Below are 21,660 nucleotides of genomic sequence, written 5' to 3' on the forward strand. Positions count from 1 at the left end.
AGCAGAAGCAGCAGCAGCACCACCTTTTGTTTTTTGGCTGCAGCAGCAGCAGCAGCAAGGCCCACAGGGCTGGCTAGCTGGCTAGCCAGCAAGCAGGTAGCAATGAAAGTAGGAATCTTTCTTTTTAACCCTGTAAGGGGGTGGTGCACTGTACCCGAAGATACTGCCATATCGGGTCAATGCATAGGGCGACGGAAGCAAGCTTCGAAATCGGCCCCCGTTCTCAAAAATCCATTTAATATATGGTCCCCAGATAGGGGACGTATCAGATATTAAACTGATAAGAACAGATACTACACTTGATCTTAGCCAAAAGGCCGAGAAGCGATAACCGTGAAAGGGGCGGGCCCAACAAGGTCCCCTTCATGGGCACTATCACTGCTTGCTGTCAGGGAGGCTGCCAGACAATTTTCCATGCACACTCTGGGCTGGGGGGCAGTCAACCACCAGTACACACAGCAGAACCTAAACCCATACCATTATTGCTAAGCAGCAAGACAGGGGCCCATTGCACTCCCACGGGGCCTTTTTAAATGCAATCCATAACCCGGATTTGCCAGGAACCCTTCTTACTCCTCCTACTTGCATGTGACACTGGGCTTAGGATCTGCATAGGAAACACACACACAAGCACACACCTACCTTTGTTGCCTGCAGATGCCTCCTTGGCTGTCCCCAAACGGTATCAAACCAACACCCACGGGAAGCTGTAAGCATAGAGGACATGCCTGCACCCCATTGGACTTACCTGTGTAGGTTAAACCCGGGTTATTTGACAACCTATGGCGGTGATGGTTCTGCTCAGGCAGAGCAGTGCTGATGCTCCTCATAAAGCTGTCGCTGCTGTGAAGGTTCTAGGTGACATCACAAATCCCTATGGTTACATACACAACAAAGCTGGGTTGTTGTTGTCTACACTCTGCAAGGCCTGTGGAAGTGAGTGACATCATAGCACTGTAGTTCTGAGGGTTCTAGATGGATGCAACAATCTCCTGTTGCTTCTATGAAGGCCATAATAGACGACATCACCAAACAGCTCCATAGTCACATACACAGCAAAGGAGAGATGTTGTTTACACCTAGTGATGTCAGTGGTATTGAGTGACATCACAGCACAGTGCTAAGGCTCCTGGGCCTGGACACAGCAGCGGCTGCAATATCTCAACGGAGAATACGTTTATATATATGTGTGTGTGTGCGCGTATATATATATATATATATATATATATATATATATATATATATATATTTCTCCGCCGAAATCACTTTTAAACCCATTTCCACCTTTTTTTCCCTTCTCTTCCTCTTACTTTTTTTTCACGTTTTTTTACGTTTTTCTCCTTTTCGCCTCTTTTCTGGGCGTATTATTCTTCTTTTTCTTCTTTTTTTTCGTCTAATGCATACCCCATCAGTGCAGCAATGCTTATTCAATACCGCCAGCAGATGGAGACACTGGGGGATAATTTTCTAAGGATTTATACTGATTTTTCCTGTCTGAATTTGTCGCACAGAAAGTTGCAGGCCAAATATGTGTGACATTTCTGCGACTTTAGCTTCTAGAGCATTTTTACAACATTATACATAGGTGCTGAATACATAAAAAGCGACTGTTCAGCGACAGACAAGTCGCATCGGCTGAAAGTAGGCCAGAATGTCAGTCCATGTTGGAGCAGGTTTAGATACAGTCTAAAGCATAGATCTCAAAGTCTGTGCACAGAATTTAGCAAGGGCCTCGCACCTTCTGATGCATCAGGTAGGTGCACAATAGCATAGCCTAACCCTCTGTACTTTGGTCTATATTGATGCGGGACATAGACAGCCAGCTGATGACCAATCCATTAGTGCAATGGATGGCTGGAAGCATTTGTCTTTGCCTTTGCAATACCACAGAAGCAATGCATGGTCAATGTACAGCAATGACACACCTGTGTGAACAGCCAGGAGACCCCCCCCCCCCATGTTATGTTACATAGTTACATAGTTAGTACGGTCGAAAAAAGACATATGTCCATCAAGTTCAACCAGGGAATTAAGGGGTAGGGGTGTGGCGCGATATTGGGGAAGGGATGAGATTTTATATTTCTTCATAAGCATTAATCTTATTTTGTCAATTAGGAACATTCAGCACCCACCCGCTATCAAGGCAGCTGCCTATCATGTCATGCCCTACCTGCACAGGTGTGCTGGCTACTCAAATGATCCAATTAAGGAGGCCATTTAGTCAGCAGCAGCAGAAGTCCTGTGCCTGGACGCTCCAACAGCGGCCAGACACAAGCAGAAGCAGAAGCAGCAGCAGCACCACCTTTTGTTTTTTGGCTGCAGCAGCAGCAGCAGCAAGGCCCACAGGGCTGGCTAGCTGGCTAGCCAGCAAGCAGGTAGCAATGAAAGTAGGAATCTTTCTTTTTAACCCTGTAAGGGGGTGGTGCACTGTACCCGAAGATACTGCCATATCGGGTCAATGCATAGGGCGACGGAAGCAAGCTTCGAAATCGGCCCCCGTTCTCAAAAATCCATTTAATATATGGTCCCCAGATAGGGGACGTATCAGATATTAAACTGATAAGAACAGATACTACACTTGATCTTAGCCAAAAGGCCGAGAAGCGATAACCGTGAAAGGGGCGGGCCCAACAAGGTCCCCTTCATGGGCACTATCACTGCTTGCTGTCAGGGAGGCTGCCAGACAATTTTCCATGCACACTCTGGGCTGGGGGGCAGTCAACCACCAGTACACACAGCAGAACCTAAACCCATACCATTATTGCTAAGCAGCAAGACAGGGGCCCATTGCACTCCCACGGGGCCTTTTTAAATGCAATCCATAACCCGGATTTGCCAGGAACCCTTCTTACTCCTCCTACTTGCATGTGACACTGGGCTTAGGATCTGCATAGGAAACACACACACAAGCACACACCTACCTTTGTTGCCTGCAGATGCCTCCTTGGCGGTCCCCAAACGGTATCAAACCAACACCCACGGGAAGCTGTAAGCATAGAGGACATGCCTGCACCCCATTGGACTTACCTGTGTGGGTTAAACCCGGGTTATTTGACAACCTATGGCGGTGATGGTTCTGCTCAGGCAGAGCAGTGCTGATGCTCCTCATAAAGCTGTCGCTGCTGTGAAGGTTCTAGGTGACATCACAAATCCCTATGGTTACATACACAACAAAGCTGGGTTGTTGTTGTTTACACTCTGCAAGGCCTGTGGAAGTGAGTGACATCATAGCACTGTAGTTCTGAGGGTTCTAGATGGATGCAACAATCTCCTGTTGCTTCTATGAAGGCCATAATAGACGACATCACCAAACAGCTCCATAGTCACATACACAGCAAAGGAGAGATGTTGTTTACACCTAGTGATGTCAGTGGTATTGAGTGACATCACAGCACAGTGCTAAGGCTCCTGGGCCTGGACACAGCAGCGGCTGCAATATTTCAACGGAGAATACGTTTATATATATGTGTGTGTGTGCGCGTATGTATATATATATATATATATATATATATATATATATATATATATATATATATTTCTCCGCCGAAATCACTTTTAAACCCATTTCCACCTTTTTTTCCCTTCTCTTCCTCTTACTTTTTTTTCACGTTTTTTTACGTTTTTCTCCTTTTCGCCTCTTTTCTGGGCGTATTATTCTTCTTTTTCTTCTTTTTTTTCGTCTAATGCATACCCCATCAGTGCAGCAATGCTTATTCAATACCGCCAGCAGATGGAGACACTGGGGGATAATTTTCTAAGGATTTATACTGATTTTTCCTGTCTGAATTTGTCGCACAGAAAGTTGCAGGCCAAATATGTGTGACATTTCTGCGACTTTAGCTTCTAGAGCATTTTTACAACATTATACATAGGTGCTGAATACATAAAAAGCGACTGTTCAGCGACAGACAAGTCGCATCGGCTGAAAGTAGGCCAGAATGTCAGTCCATGTTGGAGCAGGTTTAGATACAGTCTAAAGCATAGATCTCAAAGTCTGTGCACAGAATTTAGCAAGGGCCTCGCACCTTCTGATGCATCAGGTAGGTGCACAATAGCATAGCCTAACCCTCTGTACTTTGGTCTATATTGATGCGGGACATAGACAGCCAGCTGATGACCAATCCATTAGTGCAATGGATGGCTGGAAGCATTTGTCTTTGCCTTTGCAATACCACAGAAGCAATGCATGGTCAATGTACAGCAATGACACACCTGTGTGAACAGCCAGGAGACCCCCCCCCCCCATGTTATGTTACATAGTTACATAGTTAGTACGGTCGAAAAAAGACATATGTCCATCAAGTTCAACCAGGGAATTAAGGGGTAGGGGTGTGGCGCGATATTGGGGAAGGGATGAGATTTTATATTTCTTCATAAGCATTAATCTTATTTTGTCAATTAGGAACATTCAGCACCCACCCGCTATCAAGGCAGCTGCCTATCATGTCATGCCCTACCTGCACAGGTGTGCTGGCTACTCAAATGATCCAATTAAGGAGGCCATTTAGTCAGCAGCAGCAGAAGTCCTGTGCCTGGACGCTCCAACAGCGGCCAGACACAAGCAGAAGCAGAAGCAGCAGCAGCACCACCTTTTGTTTTTTGGCTGCAGCAGCAGCAGCAGCAAGGCCCACAGGGCTGGCTAGCTGGCTAGCCAGCAAGCAGGTAGCAATGAAAGTAGGAATCTTTCTTTTTAACCCTGTAAGGGGGTGGTGCACTGTACCCGAAGATACTGCCATATCGGGTCAATGCATAGGGCGACGGAAGCAAGCTTCGAAATCGGCCCCCGTTCTCAAAAATCCATTTAATATATGGTCCCCAGATAGGGGACGTATCAGATATTAAACTGATAAGAACAGATACTACACTTGATCTTAGCCAAAAGGCCGAGAAGCGATAACCGTGAAAGGGGCGGGCCCAACAAGGTCCCCTTCATGGGCACTATCACTGCTTGCTGTCAGGGAGGCTGCCAGACAATTTTCCATGCACACTCTGGGCTGGGGGGCAGTCAACCACCAGTACACACAGCAGAACCTAAACCCATACCATTATTGCTAAGCAGCAAGACAGGGGCCCATTGCACTCCCACGGGGCCTTTTTAAATGCAATCCATAACCCGGATTTGCCAGGAACCCTTCTTACTCCTCCTACTTGCATGTGACACTGGGCTTAGGATCTGCATAGGAAACACACACACAAGCACACACCTACCTTTGTTGCCTGCAGATGCCTCCTTGGCTGTCCCCAAACGGTATCAAACCAACACCCACGGGAAGCTGTAAGCATAGAGGACATGCCTGCACCCCATTGGACTTACCTGTGTGGGTTAAACCCGGGTTATTTGACAACCTATGGCGGTGATGGTTCTGCTCAGGCAGAGCAGTGCTGATGCTCCTCATAAAGCTGTCGCTGCTGTGAAGGTTCTAGGTGACATCACAAATCCCTATGGTTACATACACAACAAAGCTGGGTTGTTGTTGTTTACACTCTGCAAGGCCTGTGGAAGTGAGTGACATCATAGCACTGTAGTTCTGAGGGTTCTAGATGGATGCAACAATCTCCTGTTGCTTCTATGAAGGCCATAATAGACGACATCACCAAACAGCTCCATAGTCACATACACAGCAAAGGAGAGATGTTGTTTACACCTAGTGATGTCAGTGGTATTGAGTGACATCACAGCACAGTGCTAAGGCTCCTGGGCCTGGACACAGCAGCGGCTGCAATATCTCAACGGAGAATACGTTTATATATATGTGTGTGTGTGCGCGTATATATATATATATATATATATATATATATATATATATATTTCTCCGCCGAAATCACTTTTAAACCCATTTCCACCTTTTTTTCCCTTCTCTTCCTCTTACTTTTTTTTCACGTTTTTTTTACGTTTTTCTCCTTTTCGCCTCTTTTCTGGGCGTATTATTCTTCTTTTTCTTCTTTTTTTTCGTCTAATGCATACCCCATCAGTGCAGCAATGCTTATTCAATACCGCCAGCAGATGGAGACACTGGGGGATAATTTTCTAAGGATTTATACTGATTTTTCCTGTCTGAATTTGTCGCACAGAAAGTTGCAGGCCAAATATGTGTGACATTTCTGCGACTTTAGCTTCTAGAGCATTTTTACAACATTATACATAGGTGCTGAATACATAAAAAGCGACTGTTCAGCGACAGACAAGTCGCATCGGCTGAAAGTAGGCCAGAATGTCAGTCCATGTTGGAGCAGGTTTAGATACAGTCTAAAGCATAGATCTCAAAGTCTGTGCACAGAATTTAGCAAGGGCCTCGCACCTTCTGATGCATCAGGTAGGTGCACAATAGCATAGCCTAACCCTCTGTACTTTGGTCTATATTGATGCGGGACATAGACAGCCAGCTGATGACCAATCCATTAGTGCAATGGATGGCTGGAAGCATTTGTCTTTGCCTTTGCAATACCACAGAAGCAATGCATGGTCAATGTACAGCAATGACACACCTGTGTGAACAGCCAGGAGACCCCCCCCCCCATGTTATGTTACATAGTTACATAGTTAGTACGGTCGAAAAAAGACATATGTCCATCAAGTTCAACCAGGGAATTAAGGGGTAGGGGTGTGGCGCGATATTGGGGAAGGGATGAGATTTTATATTTCTTCATAAGCATTAATCTTATTTTGTCAATTAGGAACATTCAGCACCCACCCGCTATCAAGGCAGCTGCCTATCATGTCATGCCCTACCTGCACAGGTGTGCTGGCTACTCAAATGATCCAATTAAGGAGGCCATTTAGTCAGCAGCAGCAGAAGTCCTGTGCCTGGACGCTCCAACAGCGGCCAGACACAAGCAGAAGCAGAAGCAGCAGCAGCACCACCTTTTGTTTTTTGGCTGCAGCAGCAGCAGCAGCAAGGCCCACAGGGCTGGCTAGCTGGCTAGCCAGCAAGCAGGTAGCAATGAAAGTAGGAATCTTTCTTTTTAACCCTGTAAGGGGGTGGTGCACTGTACCCGAAGATACTGCCATATCGGGTCAATGCATAGGGCGACGGAAGCAAGCTTCGAAATCGGCCCCCGTTCTCAAAAATCCATTTAATATATGGTCCCCAGATAGGGGACGTATCAGATATTAAACTGATAAGAACAGATACTACACTTGATCTTAGCCAAAAGGCCGAGAAGCGATAACCGTGAAAGGGGCGGGCCCAACAAGGTCCCCTTCATGGGCACTATCACTGCTTGCTGTCAGGGAGGCTGCCAGACAATTTTCCATGCACACTCTGGGCTGGGGGGCAGTCAACCACCAGTACACACAGCAGAACCTAAACCCATACCATTATTGCTAAGCAGCAAGACAGGGGCCCATTGCACTCCCACGGGGCCTTTTTAAATGCAATCCATAACCCGGATTTGCCAGGAACCCTTCTTACTCCTCCTACTTGCATGTGACACTGGGCTTAGGATCTGCATAGGAAACACACACACAAGCACACACCTACCTTTGTTGCCTGCAGATGCCTCCTTGGCTGTCCCCAAACGGTATCAAACCAACACCCACGGGAAGCTGTAAGCATAGAGGACATGCCTGCACCCCATTGGACTTACCTGTGTGGGTTAAACCCGGGTTATTTGACAACCTATGGCGGTGATGGTTCTGCTCAGGCAGAGCAGTGCTGATGCTCCTCATAAAGCTGTCGCTGCTGTGAAGGTTCTAGGTGACATCACAAATCCCTATGGTTACATACACAACAAAGCTGGGTTGTTGTTGTTTACACTCTGCAAGGCCTGTGGAAGTGAGTGACATCATAGCACTGTAGTTCTGAGGGTTCTAGATGGATGCAACAATCTCCTGTTGCTTCTATGAAGGCCATAATAGACGACATCACCAAACAGCTCCATAGTCACATACACAGCAAAGGAGAGATGTTGTTTACACCTAGTGATGTCAGTGGTATTGAGTGACATCACAGCACAGTGCTAAGGCTCCTGGGCCTGGACACAGCAGCGGCTGCAATATCTCAACGGAGAATACGTTTATATATATGTGTGTGTGTGCGCGTATATATATATATATATATATATATATATATATATATATATTTCTCCGCCGAAATCACTTTTAAACCCATTTCCACCTTTTTTTCCCTTCTCTTCCTCTTACTTTTTTTTCACGTTTTTTTACGTTTTTCTCCTTTTCGCCTCTTTTCTGGGCGTATTATTCTTCTTTTTCTTCTTTTTTTTCGTCTAATGCATACCCCATCAGTGCAGCAATGCTTATTCAATACCGCCAGCAGATGGAGACACTGGGGGATAATTTTCTAAGGATTTATACTGATTTTTCCTGTCTGAATTTGTCGCACAGAAAGTTGCAGGCCAAATATGTGTGACATTTCTGCGACTTTAGCTTCTAGAGCATTTTTACAACATTATACATAGGTGCTGAATACATAAAAAGCGACTGTTCAGCGACAGACAAGTCGCATCGGCTGAAAGTAGGCCAGAATGTCAGTCCATGTTGGAGCAGGTTTAGATACAGTCTAAAGCATAGATCTCAAAGTCTGTGCACAGAATTTAGCAAGGGCCTCGCACCTTCTGATGCATCAGGTAGGTGCACAATAGCATAGCCTAACCCTCTGTACTTTGGTCTATATTGATGCGGGACATAGACAGCCAGCTGATGACCAATCCATTAGTGCAATGGATGGCTGGAAGCATTTGTCTTTGCCTTTGCAATACCACAGAAGCAATGCATGGTCAATGTACAGCAATGACACACCTGTGTGAACAGCCAGGAGACCCCCCCCCCCCATGTTATGTTACATAGTTACATAGTTAGTACGGTCGAAAAAAGACATATGTCCATCAAGTTCAACCAGGGAATTAAGGGGTAGGGGTGTGGCGCGATATTGGGGAAGGGATGAGATTTTATATTTCTTCATAAGCATTAATCTTATTTTGTCAATTAGGAACATTCAGCACCCACCCGCTATCAAGGCAGCTGCCTATCATGTCATGCCCTACCTGCACAGGTGTGCTGGCTACTCAAATGATCCAATTAAGGAGGCCATTTAGTCAGCAGCAGCAGAAGTCCTGTGCCTGGACGCTCCAACAGCGGCCAGACACAAGCAGAAGCAGAAGCAGCAGCAGCACCACCTTTTGTTTTTTGGCTGCAGCAGCAGCAGCAGCAAGGCCCACAGGGCTGGCTAGCTGGCTAGCCAGCAAGCAGGTAGCAATGAAAGTAGGAATCTTTCTTTTTAACCCTGTAAGGGGGTGGTGCACTGTACCCGAAGATACTGCCATATCGGGTCAATGCATAGGGCGACGGAAGCAAGCTTCGAAATCGGCCCCCGTTCTCAAAAATCCATTTAATATATGGTCCCCAGATAGGGGACGTATCAGATATTAAACTGATAAGAACAGATACTACACTTGATCTTAGCCAAAAGGCCGAGAAGCGATAACCGTGAAAGGGGCGGGCCCAACAAGGTCCCCTTCATGGGCACTATCACTGCTTGCTGTCAGGGAGGCTGCCAGACAATTTTCCATGCACACTCTGGGCTGGGGGGCAGTCAACCACCAGTACACACAGCAGAACCTAAACCCATACCATTATTGCTAAGCAGCAAGACAGGGGCCCATTGCACTCCCACGGGGCCTTTTTAAATGCAATCCATAACCCGGATTTGCCAGGAACCCTTCTTACTCCTCCTACTTGCATGTGACACTGGGCTTAGGATCTGCATAGGAAACACACACACAAGCACACACCTACCTTTGTTGCCTGCAGATGCCTCCTTGGCTGTCCCCAAACGGTATCAAACCAACACCCACGGGAAGCTGTAAGCATAGAGGACATGCCTGCACCCCATTGGACTTACCTGTGTGGGTTAAACCCGGGTTATTTGACAACCTATGGCGGTGATGGTTCTGCTCAGGCAGAGCAGTGCTGATGCTCCTCATAAAGCTGTCGCTGCTGTGAAGGTTCTAGGTGACATCACAAATCCCTATGGTTACATACACAACAAAGCTGGGTTGTTGTTGTTTACACTCTGCAAGGCCTGTGGAAGTGAGTGACATCATAGCACTGTAGTTCTGAGGGTTCTAGATGGATGCAACAATCTCCTGTTGCTTCTATGAAGGCCATAATAGACGACATCACCAAACAGCTCCATAGTCACATACACAGCAAAGGAGAGATGTTGTTTACACCTAGTGATGTCAGTGGTATTGAGTGACATCACAGCACAGTGCTAAGGCTCCTGGGCCTGGACACAGCAGCGGCTGCAATATCTCAACGGAGAATACGTTTATATATATGTGTGTGTGTGCGCGTATATATATATATATATATATATATATATATATATATATATATATATTTCTCCGCCGAAATCACTTTTAAACCCATTTCCACCTTTTTTTCCCTTCTCTTCCTCTTACTTTTTTTTCACGTTTTTTTACGTTTTTCTCCTTTTCGCCTCTTTTCTGGGCGTATTATTCTTCTTTTTCTTCTTTTTTTTCGTCTAATGCATACCCCATCAGTGCAGCAATGCTTATTCAATACCGCCAGCAGATGGAGACACTGGGGGATAATTTTCTAAGGATTTATACTGATTTTTCCTGTCTGAATTTGTCGCACAGAAAGTTGCAGGCCAAATATGTGTGACATTTCTGCGACTTTAGCTTCTAGAGCATTTTTACAACATTATACATAGGTGCTGAATACATAAAAAGCGACTGTTCAGCGACAGACAAGTCGCATCGGCTGAAAGTAGGCCAGAATGTCAGTCCATGTTGGAGCAGGTTTAGATACAGTCTAAAGCATAGATCTCAAAGTCTGTGCACAGAATTTAGCAAGGGCCTCGCACCTTCTGATGCATCAGGTAGGTGCACAATAGCATAGCCTAACCCTCTGTACTTTGGTCTATATTGATGCGGGACATAGACAGCCAGCTGATGACCAATCCATTAGTGCAATGGATGGCTGGAAGCATTTGTCTTTGCCTTTGCAATACCACAGAAGCAATGCATGGTCAATGTACAGCAATGACACACCTGTGTGAACAGCCAGGAGACCCCCCCCCCCCCATGTTATGTTACATAGTTACATAGTTAGTACGGTCGAAAAAAGACATATGTCCATCAAGTTCAACCAGGGAATTAAGGGGTAGGGGTGTGGCGCGATATTGGGGAAGGGATGAGATTTTATATTTCTTCATAAGCATTAATCTTATTTTGTCAATTAGGAACATTCAGCACCCACCCGCTATCAAGGCAGCTGCCTATCATGTCATGCCCTACCTGCACAGGTGTGCTGGCTACTCAAATGATCCAATTAAGGAGGCCATTTAGTCAGCAGCAGCAGAAGTCCTGTGCCTGGACGCTCCAACAGCGGCCAGACACAAGCAGAAGCAGAAGCAGCAGCAGCACCACCTTTTGTTTTTTGGCTGCAGCAGCAGCAGCAGCAAGGCCCACAGGGCTGGCTAGCTGGCTAGCCAGCAAGCAGGTAGCAATGAAAGTAGGAATCTTTCTTTTTAACCCTGTAAGGGGGTGGTGCACTGTACCCGAAGATACTGCCATATCGGGTCAATGCATAGGGCGACGGAAGCAAGCTTCGAAATCGGCCCCCGTTCTCAAAAATCCATTTAATATATGGTCCCCAGATAGGGGACGTATCAGATATTAAACTGATAAGAACAGATACTACACTTGATCTTAGCCAAAAGGCCGAGAAGCGATAACCGTGAAAGGGGCGGGCCCAACAAGGTCCCCTTCATGGGCACTATCACTGCTTGCTGTCAGGGAGGCTGCCAGACAATTTTCCATGCACACTCTGGGCTGGGGGGCAGTCAACCACCAGTACACACAGCAGAACCTAAACCCATACCATTATTGCTAAGCAGCAAGACAGGGGCCCATTGCACTCCCACGGGGCCTTTTTAAATGCAATCCATAACCCGGATTTGCCAGGAACCCTTCTTACTCCTCCTACTTGCATGTGACACTGGGCTTAGGATCTGCATAGGAAACACACACACAAGCACACACCTACCTTTGTTGCCTGCAGATGCCTCCTTGGCTGTCCCCAAACGGTATCAAACCAACACCCACGGGAAGCTGTAAGCATAGAGGACATGCCTGCACCCCATTGGACTTACCTGTGTGGGTTAAACCCGGGTTATTTGACAACCTATGGCGGTGATGGTTCTGCTCAGGCAGAGCAGTGCTGATGCTCCTCATAAAGCTGTCGCTGCTGTGAAGGTTCTAGGTGACATCACAAATCCCTATGGTTACATACACAACAAAGCTGGGTTGTTGTTGTTTACACTCTGCAAGGCCTGTGGAAGTGAGTGACATCATAGCACTGTAGTTCTGAGGGTTCTAGATGGATGCAACAATCTCCTGTTGCTTCTATGAAGGCCATAATAGACGACATCACCAAACAGCTCCATAGTCACATACACAGCAAAGGAGAGATGTTGTTTACACCTAGTGATGTCAGTGGTATTGAGTGACATCACAGCACAGTGCTAAGGCTCCTGGGCCTGGACACAGCAGCGGCTGCAATATCTCAACGGAGAATACGTTTATATATATGTGTGTGTGTGCGCGTATATATATATATATATATATATATATATATATATATATATATTTCTCCGCCGAAATCACTTTTAAACCCATTTCCACCTTTTTTTCCCTTCTCTTCCTCTTACTTTTTTTTCACGTTTTTTTACGTTTTTTCCTTTTCGCCTCTTTTCTGGGCGTATTATTCTTCTTTTTCTTCTTTTTTTTCGTCTAATGCATACCCCATCAGTGCAGCAATGCTTATTCAATACCGCCAGCAGATGGAGACACTGGGGGATAATTTTCTAAGGATTTATACTGATTTTTCCTGTCTGAATTTGTCGCACAGAAAGTTGCAGGCCAAATATGTGTGACATTTCTGCGACTTTAGCTTCTAGAGCATTTTTACAACATTATACATAGGTGCTGAATACATAAAAAGCGACTGTTCAGCGACAGACAAGTCGCATCGGCTGAAAGTAGGCCAGAATGTCAGTCCATGTTGGAGCAGGTTTAGATACAGTCTAAAGCATAGATCTCAAAGTCTGTGCACAGAATTTAGCAAGGGCCTCGCACCTTCTGATGCATCAGGTAGGTGCACAATAGCATAGCCTAACCCTCTGTACTTTGGTCTATATTGATGCGGGACATAGACAGCCAGCTGATGACCAATCCATTAGTGCAATGGATGGCTGGAAGCATTTGTCTTTGCCTTTGCAATACCACAGAAGCAATGCATGGTCAATGTACAGCAATGACACACCTGTGTGAACAGCCAGGAGACCCCCCCCCCCCCCCCATGTTATGTTACATAGTTACATAGTTAGTACGGTCGAAAAAAGACATATGTCCATCAAGTTCAACCAGGGAATTAAGGGGTAGGGGTGTGGCGCGATATTGGGGAAGGGATGAGATTTTATATTTCTTCATAAGCATTAATCTTATTTTGTCAATTAGGAACATTCAGCACCCACCCGCTATCAAGGCAGCTGCCTATCATGTCATGCCCTACCTGCACAGGTGTGCTGGCTACTCAAATGATCCAATTAAGGAGGCCATTTAGTCAGCAGCAGCAGAAGTCCTGTGCCTGGACGCTCCAACAGCGGCCAGACACAAGCAGAAGCAGAAGCAGCAGCAGCACCACCTTTTGTTTTTTGGCTGCAGCAGCAGCAGCAGCAAGGCCCACAGGGCTGGCTAGCTGGCTAGCCAGCAAGCAGGTAGCAATGAAAGTAGGAATCTTTCTTTTTAACCCTGTAAGGGGGTGGTGCACTGTACCCGAAGATACTGCCATATCGGGTCAATGCATAGGGCGACGGAAGCAAGCTTCGAAATCGGCCCCCGTTCTCAAAAATCCATTTAATATATGGTCCCCAGATAGGGGACGTATCAGATATTAAACTGATAAGAACAGATACTACACTTGATCTTAGCCAAAAGGCCGAGAAGCGATAACCGTGAAAGGGGCGGGCCCAACAAGGTCCCCTTCATGGGCACTATCACTGCTTGCTGTCAGGGAGGCTGCCAGACAATTTTCCATGCACACTCTGGGCTGGGGGGCAGTCAACCACCAGTACACACAGCAGAACCTAAACCCATACCATTATTGCTAAGCAGCAAGACAGGGGCCCATTGCACTCCCACGGGGCCTTTTTAAATGCAATCCATAACCCGGATTTGCCAGGAACCCTTCTTACTCCTCCTACTTGCATGTGACACTGGGCTTAGGATCTGCATAGGAAACACACACACAAGCACACACCTACCTTTGTTGCCTGCAGATGCCTCCTTGGCTGTCCCCAAACGGTATCAAACCAACACCCACGGGAAGCTGTAAGCATAGAGGACATGCCTGCACCCCATTGGACTTACCTGTGTGGGTTAAACCCGGGTTATTTGACAACCTATGGCGGTGATGGTTCTGCTCAGGCAGAGCAGTGCTGATGCTCCTCATAAAGCTGTCGCTGCTGTGAAGGTTCTAGGTGACATCACAAATCCCTATGGTTACATACACAACAAAGCTGGGTTGTTGTTGTTTACACTCTGCAAGGCCTATGGAAGTGAGTGACATCATAGCACTGTAGTTCTGAGGGTTCTAGATGGATGCAACAATCTCCTGTTGCTTCTATGAAGGCCATAATAGACGACATCACCAAACAGCTCCATAGTCACATACACAGCAAAGGAGAGATGTTGTTTACACCTAGTGATGTCAGTGGTATTGAGTGACATCACAGCACAGTGCTAAGGCTCCTGGGCCTGGACACAGCAGCGGCTGCAATATCTCAACGGAGAATACGTTTATATATATGTGTGTGTGTGCGCGTATATATATATATATATATATATATATATATATATATATATATATATATATATATATTTCTCCGCCGAAATCACTTTTAAACCCATTTCCACCTTTTTTTCCCTTCTCTTCCTCTTACTTTTTTTTCACGTTTTTTTACGTTTTTCTCCTTTTCGCCTCTTTTCTGGGCGTATTATTCTTCTTTTTCTTCTTTTTTTTCGTCTAATGCATACCCCATCAGTGCAGCAATGCTTATTCAATACCGCCAGCAGATGGAGACACTGGGGGATAATTTTCTAAGGATTTATACTGATTTTTCCTGTCTGAATTTGTCGCACAGAAAGTTGCAGGCCAAATATGTGTGACATTTCTGCGACTTTAGCTTCTAGAGCATTTTTACAACATTATACATAGGTGCTGAATACATAAAAAGCGACTGTTCAGCGACAGACAAGTCGCATCGGCTGAAAGTAGGCCAGAATGTCAGTCCATGTTGGAGCAGGTTTAGATACAGTCTAAAGCATAGATCTCAAAGTCTGTGCACAGAATTTAGCAAGGGCCTCGCACCTTCTGATGCATCAGGTAGGTGCACAATAGCATAGCCTAACCCTCTGTACTTTGGTCTATATTGATGCGGGACATAGACAGCCAGCTGATGACCAATCCATTAGTGCAATGGATGGCTGGAAGCATTTGTCTTTGCCTTTGCAATACCACAGAAGCAATGCATGGTCAATGTACAGCAATGACACACCTGTGTGAACAGCCAGGAGACCCCCCCCCCCCCATGTTATGTTACATAGTTACATAGTTAGTACGGTCGAAAAAAGACATATGTCCATCAAGTTCAACCAGGGAATTAAGGGGTAGGGGTGTGGCGCGATATTGGGGAAGGGATGAGATTTTATATTTCTTCATAAGCATTAATCTTATTTTGTCAATTAGGAACATTCAGCACCCACCCGCTATCAAGGCAGCTGCCTATCATGTCATGCCCTACCTGCACAGGTGTGCTGGCTACTCAAATGATCCAATTAAGGAGGCCATTTAGTCAGCAGCAGCAGAAGTCCTGTGCCTGGACGCTCCAACAGCGGCCAGACACAAGCAGAAGCAGAAGCAGCAGCAGCACCACCTTTTGTTTTTTGGCTGCAGCAGCAGCAGCAGCAAGGCCCACAGGGCTGGCTAGCTGGCTAGCCAGCAAGCAGGTAGCAATGAAAGTAGGAATCTTTCTTTTTAACCCTGTAAGGGGGTGGTGCACTGTACCCGAAGATACTGCCATATCGGGTCAATGCATAGGGCGACGGAAGCAAGCTTCGAAATCGGCCCCCGTTCTCAAAAATCCATTTAATATATGGTCCCCAGATAGGGGACGTATCAGATATTAAACTGATAAGAACAGATACTACACTTGATCTTAGCCAAAAGGCCGAGAAGCGATAACCGTGAAAGGGGCGGGCCCAACAAGGTCCCCTTCATGGGCACTATCACTGCTTGCTGTCAGGGAGGCTGCCAGACAATTTTCCATGCACACTCTGGGCTGGGGGGCAGTCAACCACCAGTACACACAGCAGAACCTAAACCCATACCATTATTGCTAAGCAGCAAGACAGGGGCCCATTGCACTCCCACGGGGCCTTTTTAAATGCAATCCATAACCCGGATTTGCCAGGAACCCTTCTTACTCCTCCTACTTGCATGTGACACTGGGCTTAGGATCTGCATAGGAAACACACACACAAGCACACACCTACCTTTGTTGCCTGCAGATGCCTCCTTGGCTGTCCCCAAACGGTATCAAACCAACACCCACGGGAAGCTGTAAGCATAGAGGACATGCCTGCACCCCATTGGACTTACCTGTGTGGGTTAAACCCGGGTTATTTGACAACCTATGGCGGTGATGGTTCTGCTCAGGCAGAGCAGTGCTGATGCTCCTCATAAAGCTGTCGCTGCTGTGAAGGTTCTAGGTGACATCACAAATCCCTATGGTTACATACACAACAAAGCTGGGTTGTTGTTGTTTACACTCTGCAAGGCCTGTGGAAGTGAGTGACATCATAGCACTGTAGTTCTGAGGGTTCTAGATGGATGCAACAATCTCCTGTTGCTTCTATGAAGGCCATAATAGACGACATCACCAAACAGCTCCATAGTCACATACACAGCAAAGGAGAGATGTTGTTTACACCTAGTGATGTCAGTGGTATTGAGTGACATCACAGCACAGTGCTAAGGCTCCTGGGCCTGGACACAGCAGCGGCTGCAATATCTCAACGGAGAATACGTTTATATATATGTGTGTGTGTGCGCGTATATATATATATATATATATATATATATATATATATATATATATATATATATATATTTCTCCGCCGAAATCACTTTTAAACCCATTTCCACCTTTTTTTCCCTTCTCTTCCTCTTACTTTTTTTTCACGTTTTTTTACGTTTTTCTCCTTTTCGCCTCTTTTCTGGGCGTATTATTCTTCTTTTTCTTCTTTTTTTTCGTCTAATGCATACCCCATCAGTGCAGCAATGCTTATTCAATACCGCCAGCAGATGGAGACACTGGGGGATAATTTTCTAAGGATTTATACTGATTTTTCCTGTCTGAATTTGTCGCACAGAAAGTTGCAGGCCAAATATGTGTGACATTTCTGCGACTTTAGCTTCTAGAGCATTTTTACAACATTATACATAGGTGCTGAATACATAAAAAGCGACTGTTCAGCGACAGACAAGTCGCATCGGCTGAAAGTAGGCCAGAATGTCAGTCCATGTTGGAGCAGGTTTAGATACAGTCTAAAGCATAGATCTCAAAGTCTGTGCACAGAATTTAGCAAGGGCCTCGCACCTTCTGATGCATCAGGTAGGTGCACAATAGCATAGCCTAACCCTCTGTACTTTGGTCTATATTGATGCGGGACATAGACAGCCAGCTGATGACCAATCCATTAGTGCAATGGATGGCTGGAAGCATTTGTCTTTGCCTTTGCAATACCACAGAAGCAATGCATGGTCAATGTACAGCAATGACACACCTGTGTGAACAGCCAGGAGACCCCCCCCCCCCCCATGTTATGTTACATAGTTACATAGTTAGTACGGTCGAAAAAAGACATATGTCCATCAAGTTCAACCAGGGAATTAAGGGGTAGGGGTGTGGCGCGATATTGGGGAAGGGATGAGATTTTATATTTCTTCATAAGCATTAATCTTATTTTGTCAATTAGGAACATTCAGCACCCACCCGCTATCAAGGCAGCTGCCTATCATGTCATGCCCTACCTGCACAGGTGTGCTGGCTACTCAAATGATCCAATTAAGGAGGCCATTTAGTCAGCAGCAGCAGAAGTCCTGTGCCTGGACGCTCCAACAGCGGCCAGACACAAGCAGAAGCGGAAGCAGCAGCAGCACCACCTTTTGTTTTTTGGCTGCAGCAGCAGCAGCAGCAAGGCCCACAGGGCTGGCTAGCTGGCTAGCCAGCAAGCAGGTAGCAATGAAAGTAGGAATCTTTCTTTTTAACCCTGTAAGGGGGTGGTGCACTGTACCCGAAGATACTGCCATATCGGGTCAATGCATAGGGCGACGGAAGCAAGCTTCGAAATCGGCCCCCGTTCTCAAAAATCCATTTAATATATGGTCCCCAGATAGGGGACGTATCAGATATTAAACTGATAAGAACAGATACTACACTTGATCTTAGCCAAAAGGCCGAGAAGCGATAACCGTGAAAGGGGCGGGCCCAACAAGGTCCCCTTCATGGGCACTATCACTGCTTGCTGTCAGGGAGGCTGCCAGACAATTTTCCATGCACACTCTGGGCTGGGGGGCAGTCAACCACCAGTACACACAGCAGAACCTAAACCCATACCATTATTGCTAAGCAGCAAGACAGGGGCCCATTGCACTCCCACGGGGCCTTTTTAAATGCAATCCATAACCCGGATTTGCCAGGAACCCTTCTTACTCCTCCTACTTGCATGTGACACTGGGCTTAGGATCTGCATAGGAAACACACACACAAGCACACACCTACCTTTGTTGCCTGCAGATGCCTCCTTGGCTGTCCCCAAACGGTATCAAACCAACACCCACGGGAAGCTGTAAGCATAGAGGACATGCCTGCACCCCATTGGACTTACCTGTGTGGGTTAAACCCGGGTTATTTGACAACCTATGGCGGTGATGGTTCTGCTCAGGCAGAGCAGTGCTGATGCTCCTCATAAAGCTGTCGCTGCTGTGAAGGTTCTAGGTGACATCACAAATCCCTATGGTTACATACACAACAAAGCTGGGTTGTTGTTGTTTACACTCTGCAAGGCCTGTGGAAGTGAGTGACATCATAGCACTGTAGTTCTGAGGGTTCTAGATGGATGCAACAATCTCCTGTTGCTTCTATGAAGGCCATAATAGACGACATCACCAAACAGCTCCATAGTCACATACACAGCAAAGGAGAGATGTTGTTTACACCTAGTGATGTCAGTGGTATTGAGTGACATCACAGCACAGTGCTAAGGCTCCTGGGCCTGGACACAGCAGCGGCTGCAATATCTCAACGGAGAATACGTTTATATATATGTGTGTGTGTGCGCGTATATATATATATATATATATATATATATATATATATATATATTTCTCCGCCGAAATCACTTTTAAACCCATTTCCACCTTTTTTTCCCTTCTCTTCCTCTTACTTTTTTTTCACGTTTTTTTACGTTTTTCTCCTTTTCGCCTCTTTTCTGGGCGTATTATTCTTCTTTTTCTTCTTTTTTTTCGTCTAATGCATACCCCATCAGTGCAGCAATGCTTATTCAATACCGCCAGCAGATGGAGACACTGGGGGATAATTTTCTAAGGATTTATACTGATTTTTCCTGTCTGAATTTGTCGCACAGAAAGTTGCAGGCCAAATATGTGTGACATTTCTGCGACTTTAGTTTCTAGAGCATTTTTACAACATTATACATAGGTGCTGAATACATAAAAAGCGACTGTTCAGCGACAGACAAGTCGCATCGGCTGAAAGTAGGCCAGAATGTCAGTCCATGTTGGAGCAGGTTTAGATACAGTCTAAAGCATAGATCTCAAAGTCTGTGCACAGAATTTAGCAAGGGCCTCGCACCTTCTGATGCATCAGGTAGGTGCACAATAGCATAGCCTAACCCTCTGTACTTTGGTCTATATTGATGCGGGACATAGACAGCCAGCTGATGACCAATCCATTAGTGCAATGGATGGCTGGAAGCATTTGTCTTTGCCTTTGCAATACCACAGAAGCAATGCATGGTCAATGTACAGCAATGACACACCTGTGTGAACAGCCAGGAGACCCCCCCCCCCCATGTTATGTTACATAGTTACATAGTTAGTACGGTCGAAAAAAGACATATGTCCATCAAGTTCAACCAGGGAATTAAGGGGTAGGGGTGTGGCGCGATATTGGGGAAGGGATGAGATTTTATATTTCTTCATAAGCATTAATCTTATTTTGTCAATTAGGAACATTCAGCACCCACCCGCTATCAAGGCAGCTGCCTATCATGTCATGCCCTACCTGCACAGGTGTGCTGGCTACTCAAATGATCCAATTAAGGAGGCCATTTAGTCAGCAGCAGCAGAAGTCCTGTGCCTGGACGCTCCAACAGCGGCCAGACACAAGCAGAAGCAGAAGCAGCAGCAGCACCACCTTTTGTTTTTTGGCTGCAGCAGCAGCAGCAGCAAGGCCCACAGGGCTGGCTAGCTGGCTAGCCAGCAAGCAGGTAGCAATGAAAGTAGGAATCTTTCTTTTTAACCCTGTAAGGGGGTGGTGCACTGTACCCGAAGATACTGCCATATCGGGTCAATGCATAGGGCGACGGAAGCAAGCTTCGAAATCGGCCCCCGTTCTCAAAAATCCATTTAATATATGGTCCCCAGATAGGGGACGTATCAGATATTAAACTGATAAGAACAGATACTACACTTGATCTTAGCCAAAAGGCCGAGAAGCGATAACCGTGAAAGGGGCGGGCCCAACAAGGTCCCCTTCATGGGCACTATCACTGCTTGCTGTCAGGGAGGCTGCCAGACAATTTTCCATGCACACTCTGGGCTGGGGGGCAGTCAACCACCAGTACACACAGCAGAACCTAAACCCATACCATTATTGCTAAGCAGCAAGACAGGGGCCCATTGCACTCCCACGGGGCCTTTTTAAATGCAATCCATAACCCGGATTTGCCAGGAACCCTTCTTACTCCTCCTACTTGCATGTGACACTGGGCTTAGGATCTGCATAGGAAACACACACACAAGCACACACCTACCTTTGTTGCCTGCAGATGCCTCCTTGGCTGTCCCCAAACGGTATCAAACCAACACCCACGGGAAGCTGTAAGCATAGAGGACATGCCTGCACCCCATTGGACTTACCTGTGTGGGTTAAACCCGGGTTATTTGACAACCTATGGCGGTGATGGTTCTGCTCAGGCAGAGCAGTGCTGATGCTCCTCATAAAGCTGTCGCTGCTGTGAAGGTTCTAGGTGACATCACAAATCCCTATGGTTACATACACAACAAAGCTGGGTTGTTGTTGTTTACACTCTGCAAGGCCTGTGGAAGTGAGTGACATCATAGCACTGTAGTTCTGAGGGTTCTAGATGGATGCAACAATCTCCTGTTGCTTCTATGAAGGCCATAATAGACGACATCACCAAACAGCTCCATAGTCACATACACAGCAAAGGAGAGATGTTGTTTACACCTAGTGATGTCAGTGGTATTGAGTGACATCACAGCACAGTGCTAAGGCTCCTGGG

At 46.2% G+C, this 21,660-nt stretch overlaps 10 non-coding genes across 10 annotated transcripts; all 10 read right to left on the reverse strand.

The window, feature by feature from the left end:
* Positions 1-138: 138 nt before the first annotated feature.
* LOC130299012 (U2 spliceosomal RNA) lies at positions 139-329 on the reverse strand. The gene has a single exon (XR_008850213.1). It is a non-coding gene; the product is annotated as a U2 spliceosomal RNA (small nuclear RNA).
* Positions 330-2,417: 2,088 nt separating this feature from the next.
* Positions 2,418-2,608, reverse strand: LOC130299013 (U2 spliceosomal RNA). Its single transcript, XR_008850214.1, has one exon. It is a non-coding gene; the product is annotated as a U2 spliceosomal RNA (small nuclear RNA).
* Positions 2,609-4,704: 2,096 nt separating this feature from the next.
* LOC130299014 (U2 spliceosomal RNA) lies at positions 4,705-4,895 on the reverse strand. Its single transcript, XR_008850215.1, has one exon. It is a non-coding gene; the product is annotated as a U2 spliceosomal RNA (small nuclear RNA).
* A 2,082-nt stretch (positions 4,896-6,977) lies between these two features.
* LOC130299016 (U2 spliceosomal RNA) lies at positions 6,978-7,168 on the reverse strand. The gene has a single exon (XR_008850217.1). It is a non-coding gene; the product is annotated as a U2 spliceosomal RNA (small nuclear RNA).
* A 2,082-nt stretch (positions 7,169-9,250) lies between these two features.
* On the reverse strand, positions 9,251-9,441 carry LOC130299017 (U2 spliceosomal RNA). Its single transcript, XR_008850218.1, has one exon. It is a non-coding gene; the product is annotated as a U2 spliceosomal RNA (small nuclear RNA).
* Positions 9,442-11,530: 2,089 nt separating this feature from the next.
* LOC130299018 (U2 spliceosomal RNA) lies at positions 11,531-11,721 on the reverse strand. Its single transcript, XR_008850219.1, has one exon. It is a non-coding gene; the product is annotated as a U2 spliceosomal RNA (small nuclear RNA).
* Positions 11,722-13,808: 2,087 nt separating this feature from the next.
* On the reverse strand, positions 13,809-13,999 carry LOC130299019 (U2 spliceosomal RNA). Its single transcript, XR_008850220.1, has one exon. It is a non-coding gene; the product is annotated as a U2 spliceosomal RNA (small nuclear RNA).
* Positions 14,000-16,098: 2,099 nt separating this feature from the next.
* Positions 16,099-16,289, reverse strand: LOC130299020 (U2 spliceosomal RNA). Its single transcript, XR_008850221.1, has one exon. It is a non-coding gene; the product is annotated as a U2 spliceosomal RNA (small nuclear RNA).
* Positions 16,290-18,389: 2,100 nt separating this feature from the next.
* On the reverse strand, positions 18,390-18,580 carry LOC130299021 (U2 spliceosomal RNA). The gene has a single exon (XR_008850222.1). It is a non-coding gene; the product is annotated as a U2 spliceosomal RNA (small nuclear RNA).
* A 2,084-nt stretch (positions 18,581-20,664) lies between these two features.
* On the reverse strand, positions 20,665-20,855 carry LOC130299022 (U2 spliceosomal RNA). The gene has a single exon (XR_008850223.1). It is a non-coding gene; the product is annotated as a U2 spliceosomal RNA (small nuclear RNA).
* Between the last annotated feature and the right edge of the window lie 805 nt (positions 20,856-21,660).

The sequence above is a fragment of the Hyla sarda genome, unplaced genomic scaffold (assembly GCF_029499605.1).
Source record: "Hyla sarda isolate aHylSar1 unplaced genomic scaffold, aHylSar1.hap1 scaffold_1031, whole genome shotgun sequence".
NCBI lineage: Eukaryota > Metazoa > Chordata > Amphibia > Anura > Hylidae > Hyla > Hyla sarda.